General features: G+C 46.2%; 1 protein-coding gene across 2 annotated transcripts in view; it reads left to right on the forward strand.

Moving 5' to 3' along the window:
- Shroom3 (shroom family member 3) overlaps window positions 1-6,174 on the forward strand; it is a 151,418-nt gene that overhangs the window by 106,377 nt on the left and 38,867 nt on the right. The gene's annotated exons all lie outside the window — the stretch shown is intronic.

Raw genomic sequence — 6,174 nt, forward strand, 5'->3', positions numbered from 1 at the left:
GTCTGCGGGCTCCCCGCCGCGGGGCGCGCGCGCCCCCCCCGCGCGGCGGCGGCCCCCGGGAGGAGGGAGAGAGAGAGAGAGAGAGAGAGATCTGTGGAACCTATATTTGCATGTTTGTATTTTCCATGTTTAAGATATACATTAAATGATGTTATGTTTTATGTACTAAAACAATAGTTGTAGTTGATGTTTATATTAAGATTCTTTATTATATTCCATTTTAAGAAAGATAGTCAAACGTTGTTTGAACATGCTAGAGGGCCAGAGAAGCCACTGCCTGGGGAGTAGGGTAGGCCAGGCACGGGCTGAGCTTCTCAAAGCCGTTGGGCAGGCTTGCTCCTGCTACAGGTGCAGGCAGAAGTCCCAAGGTCATCACTGTTCCCTTTGGTCACCTTGTCTCCTCACTGTGCAGAGACTCCAAACCAAGTCCTCTGCTGACTGTGTAGGTGAGCCTTGTGGCACTGGCAGAGCCCTGGGATCAGGAAGTTGCCATTCACTGGGACAGCTGCTTTAACCTGGGAAGAAAATGGTCAAGATCCTGAACCAAGTCAGTGCTTACAGGACAAGGGACGGGACAGATCCCAGAAGGATTACAGAGACAAGAGTTAAGAGCAGATGCAAGTATGGGAAAGGAGAGGACAGTTGGTTTCCAGGGACACTGCTGTGGGGGACTTAGATATGGGTAGGGCTCTTGGCCAACACTGGGAGAGCAGAAAGAGCAGAGACTGCCTGCTGGTTAAGAGTAGGAATCCAGGCTGGGTGTGGCACACATGTCTTTAATCCCAGTAGCCAGCAGGGCAGAGACAGGTGGGCATCTGTGAGTTTCATGGCTGTTGGGCTCTGTAGGAGATGGTAGGGCAACTATTGCTGCTGTTTTCTGGCCTCCGTGTTTGTACATATGTACACACACATGAAGACAACACAAGCACTCAGAAAATAATATGTAAAGCAATCCTTGAAAAGTCAAATGAAGCGAACAGACTTAAGTATATCCATTTGGTACCCTAACCATAAAAAAACCATTCTTAAAGTTATCCTGGGATGCTGGCATACCTGTAATTCTAGCCCCTTGGGAAGTCTAAAATGAGAGACTATCTTGCTCCCAGGAGTTCAAGACCTGACTGGCAACCCAGCAAGGTCCTCTCTCACACAGGCAAGCAAGCAAATGAATAGAAAGCTAGTCAGAGTTATCACGTCAGCACAGTCAGCAGTGCTGTCTGTACAGACAGAGGATGGACAGGACCAGGTGGACAGATAATTTCCTCCTTACAAGTCATGACTTTGGGGCTAGTAAACACTGATTGTTCTTCCAGAGGTCCCAAGTTCAATTCCCAGGAACCACAAGGTAGCTGGCAACCATTATAATCTATAAGGGCATCTGCTGCCCTCTTCTGGCATGCAGGTGTACATGCAGCAGAGCACTCGTGCATTAAATCAGTCACTACTCAGTCAATCACTCAGTCAAATACAGGGAAGCCTTAAAAAAGAAGTCATGAGCTTTGAGTGGGAGACAGAGCTCATTTGGTAGGGTGCTGGTCTAGCATGATGAAGCCTGGGTTTCATCCCCAGCATCATATAAACTGAGCAGAGTGCTGTCTTAAACCCCAGCTCTGAGGATGCAGAGGCAGGAGGATCAGAAGTTCAGAAGCATGATCAGCCTCATAGAGAATTTGAGGCCAGCCTGGGACACAGGTAGCACCTGTCTTAAAGAAAATCAGACTCCGTGTTCTTGGATTTTATATGTGCATACTTTGTCTCCTCAACTCTAGTTATAAGATTTTGTAGCTATCTACTTCCTAATGCTTTCCTGTCCTCCAAGGCCGTCCAACTGTGTCAGTTGCTGTGAGAGAGTGCGTGCCAAAGCAGCTTAAGGAAGAAAAGCCTGGTTTTTGGCTCACAGCTTGAGGGCCCAGTCCACCCTACATAGCTATGGCAGCGGGGGTGGGAGGCAACTGTTCATGCTGCACCTGCAGTCAGGGAGCCAAGAGAAGTCAGTGCTCCCTCGCCACCTACCCCCCCAGCTTCCCTTTTTTCCATCTTTAAAATCAGCCTTGAATCCCACCCAGTTTGGTGTAGCCCGTATTCAGGGTACGCTTGCCCTTTTTAGTTGGACTTCTCTGGAAACATATTCATAGGTATGCCCAGAGGTCTTTCTCCCAGGTGATCGGGAATCCACCCAGACTGACAGGGAGGAGGACTGAACTTAAAAATTGGCGTGACCTTATTCATCTATACTCAGACCCCAACTCTTGTTTTAGCTTATACTATTTTGAAATCACAGAAGACTCATAACATAGTACTCTTAATTTCCCCAACACCTGCTAACCAGCTTTTTCTAATGTTATACCTTTTTTTTTTTTTTTGGTTTTTCGAGATGTTATACCTTTTATAAGCAGTAGAAATATCAAAATAAAAAACCTGTCCCTAGCAATTGGTGATAGTACCGACATGTAAGACTGTAGAAATGGCAGACCCCATGAAGGGTAGCCATTTTCTACCCCACTAGCCTTTTCTGTTTGGAAATGCTATTTTATAGTTTTCACATGTCCTTAGCTGTCTCTTGATTTGTGACACTTTTTAAATCTCTTCTTGGCTTTTGTGACTCTGGCATTTTTAAAAAACATTTCTTTCTTTTGGGGAACACACCACTGTGCTCTGAGCTTATGTGGAAGATGGAGGACAACCTGTGTGGGTTGGTTCTCTCCTTTCACTACAGGATGCTGAGATCAAGCCTAGGTTGCCAGCCTTGGCCACATGCTCCTCTATCCACTGTGCCATTTTACCAACACTAAAGTATTGCCTGTGCACCACAGTCCGTGGTACCAGATTGCTGTTGTTAATCGTTACTGAGGATTCAAGCTTTGATAGCTTGCATGCTTGTCAAATGCTTTCCCACAAAGCTACATCCTACAGCAGTGTTCTTGATATCTTTAAGGCAAATGGCCCGTTCCTTTGCAGAATGCCTTTGGTTTAGGGGTATCTGTTGCTTTCTCGTGGTGAAGCTGATGCTCAGGTATTTTTGGCAATACCACTCTGATTTGTGTCTCTCCTAGTAGCTGTAGGGCAGCTGTAACTGTGGCATCAGAGGCCATGTGAGGTTGACATTTTATGGCTGATGGCAACTTTGGTGACTTGCTTATGGTGAGGTTCCCATGTCTCTCATCGTGAGGGTCACATGTACCCCTTTGCAATTCATAATTATACTGGAGAGTAACGTTGAGGCTACATGTAATACCCTGCTTGTCTTCAGACTTTCTTTTCACTGACTTTAAAGTCTGTTGATATCATCATCTCTGACAACTGGAACATTCTAGAAGCTACTCCATATTTCTTTCACTCCTACACTTACTCATTGGAATTCTTCTGTAAGGAAGCACTATTATTTTTCTTCTCCCATCTATTTATCCAGTGATTGATTGATTGATTGATTGATTTTGTTTTTCAAGACAGGGTTTCTCTGTGTAGCCCTGGCTGTCCTGGAACTCACTCTGTAGACCAGGCTGGACTTGAACTCAGAAATCCGCCTGCCTCTGCCTTCCAAGCGCTGGGACTAAAGGCGTGCGCCACCACTGCCTGGCTCAGTGATTGACTTATATCTGAGGACTTCATATTTGTTTAGTCTCGTGGGTAATAATCCTACTTTTCTGTTATCTCTGTTATTGCTCAGATTGTCTCGGTCTTGCCCGTTAGGCTCTGGTCTAAATCCTACTCTGAAACATATAAAGGGGTGAAGTACCAGTATTTCATTCTTACTGGTACAGAAAGCAAATGTTGATGTATTTCTCTGTGGAGTCAAGCAAGCTTTGAGGCAGGAGGTTGGTGGTGGGTATATCCCCAAGGCCTGTACTGGAATTTTGAATATTGGAAACTTCTAGGGTCACCTCATGGACCAAATACAATAGGTCAGAATCCTTCCTAGCTGCTTCTTCATTTAGCAATCCAGCGTCTCTGCCCCAGTGTGCACAGTAATCCTAGCCGGCCCTTTGGCAGCTGAAGCAGAATTTCGAGTTCAAAGCTACCCTAAGCTACATCATGTACCCTGTTTCAGGGAGAGAGACAGAAGGAAAGTACTTTGCCTTGGTGTTGGTATGTATCCTAGGCCAACCTACAACTTTTGATCCCTCTGCCTCTGCTGTGATTTTGAATGTGAACCACCACACCCAGTGGGAAGAAGAGAGAATCCTTGTGATCTGACCTGTCTTGGTAGAAAAAAAAATCTGTGGAGCTTTGGATCAGAGTAGTTGGTAATGAGTCGGTAATGGAGACCAGTTATGCCAGCTTACAACCGAGGATTTTCCACTCCAGTGCCTCCTTCTGGGTCCTTCTCTTACCAGTCACCACCAGTTACCACCACCCTTAGAATAACTTGTCTGTGATCAAAAAATGGTCAAAAAATGATCAAAAAATGTGAGGTTAAATCAAGGTGAAAGGATGACCCGCTTAGCGTCAGCTCGTCCGTAGTGCTCCAGTGCCATGCTTCTGGCACTTTCTCTCAGCTAGGAATTTGGTCCCCAGCTGCCTCCTGCCGGCTCTCCAGATAATGGCTCAGAGAGGCTCGGGTGAGATCACACGTGAGCTGATGCTTCAACAGCTGAGGCAGTTCACAAACGGTGGGAGGAGGCTTCCTGCTTTTACTTTTGATGCATCCTCCAGGACAGGTTTCCCTGGCTTCCCTCCTCTTGCTGCCTGCCATTTCAGAGCGGTGTGCTGGCTTTTCCCAGGAAAAGTACTAAGGGCCACCCTTTCTCCTTTGTCCATTTACCTTGGTGACTGTCCCTCCCACTTTCTCTGAGCTCGGGCTGTTCCTGCCCTTTATCTGCAAGCTTACCTGCCGGGGAAGGGAATCGGTGGGGAGCCCCGCCTCTGTGGGTGGAGCCTAAGCCGAGGCTGACTTCGCTCTCTGCCTTGCTCCTTAAGGGAGCAGAAGGGGCTTGCCCTGTGGGATGTTTCTGTTTGCTCAGGGTAAGTGAAAACTGTTGGAATGAGATTCGGGGCCTTATATTGTAGGGCTCTAACTCAAGAACCTTTTTCTGATGTCTTTTTCATAGTGTGTTCTATTTGGGTTTTGTTTTCTTTTCTTACCTCTTTTTTTTAACTTTTGTTTTTGTTGTTCTTTGGTTGGTTGGCTGTTTGTTTTATTATTTGTCTTAGTTGTTTTGTTTGTTCTTGTGTTGTTTTCCTGACACAAGTTCTCACCATGTAGCCCAGGTTGACCTGGAACTCACTATGTAGTCTGGCTGGCCTCAGCTCACCATAATCGTCCTACTTTCTAGCTTCTCACGAATATGTATTTTTAAAGAAAAATAAGCAACTACACATTAAGTTCAGCCTAGTTAAAAAGCCCTACACGGTCCAGTGTGCAGTTACTGCTTCTGTCTGGGAATTTCCAGCCACTCTCTGCTGTCTACAGGCAGGGCTACCCAGTTTCTCAAGGCTTATCTGCCTAGTCTGTCTTTTTATCTCATTCAAATCAGCCTGTGCTCTCTGCTGCTCCTTCGGGTTCCCACTGCAGCTCCCCGTGAACTTTCAGAACTGTGCTCCCAGGAGGAGGAACTGGGCCAGACCAGTTGCCAAGTCCTTCCGGACACTCCATTGCCAACCTGCGCATAAAATAAAGGAAGTTTTTAAATCTCATTTTGCTTCTGCTCATTCCTTCTTGGATGTTGTTTTTATGCAGATGAATTTCTGGCCTGCATACCTTTTGTCTTTTCTGATGAAGATTTCTGCTTATGGGAAAGTGATTTTTTTTTTTAACTTCTGACAAGAAGGGCCTTACTGTGGAGTGCACGGTGGCCCCTCACATCCATCTCCCCGAGGGCTGACATTTTGTGTGCCACCATACCTGCCTTCTCCTTCACGGGGTTGCATATAACCCAGGCTAGCCTCGAACTCAAACTCTTTGTGTAACCAGAGGATAACCATAACTCCTGTTTTTCCTGGCCCCCGTCTCCCGAGTGCTGGGATCACAGTAGTGTGCCCCACGATGGCTTCTCCTCAACTCCTGTGAAGATGCTCCTCATGGGATAGAACTCTAGGCAGGTTAAGTTTTTCTCTGAACTCTTTTTTTTGCAATTTTTTTGTATTATGCTTTTATAGAGCATATAGGATAATAGTATTAATTAAAGCATCATCTGTCTGTCTTTCTCCTCCCCTCCCTTCCCCTCCCCTCCCCTC

The sequence above is a fragment of the Grammomys surdaster genome, unplaced genomic scaffold (assembly GCF_004785775.1).
Source record: "Grammomys surdaster isolate TR1022 unplaced genomic scaffold, NIH_TR_1.0 125793, whole genome shotgun sequence".
NCBI lineage: Eukaryota > Metazoa > Chordata > Mammalia > Rodentia > Muridae > Grammomys > Grammomys surdaster.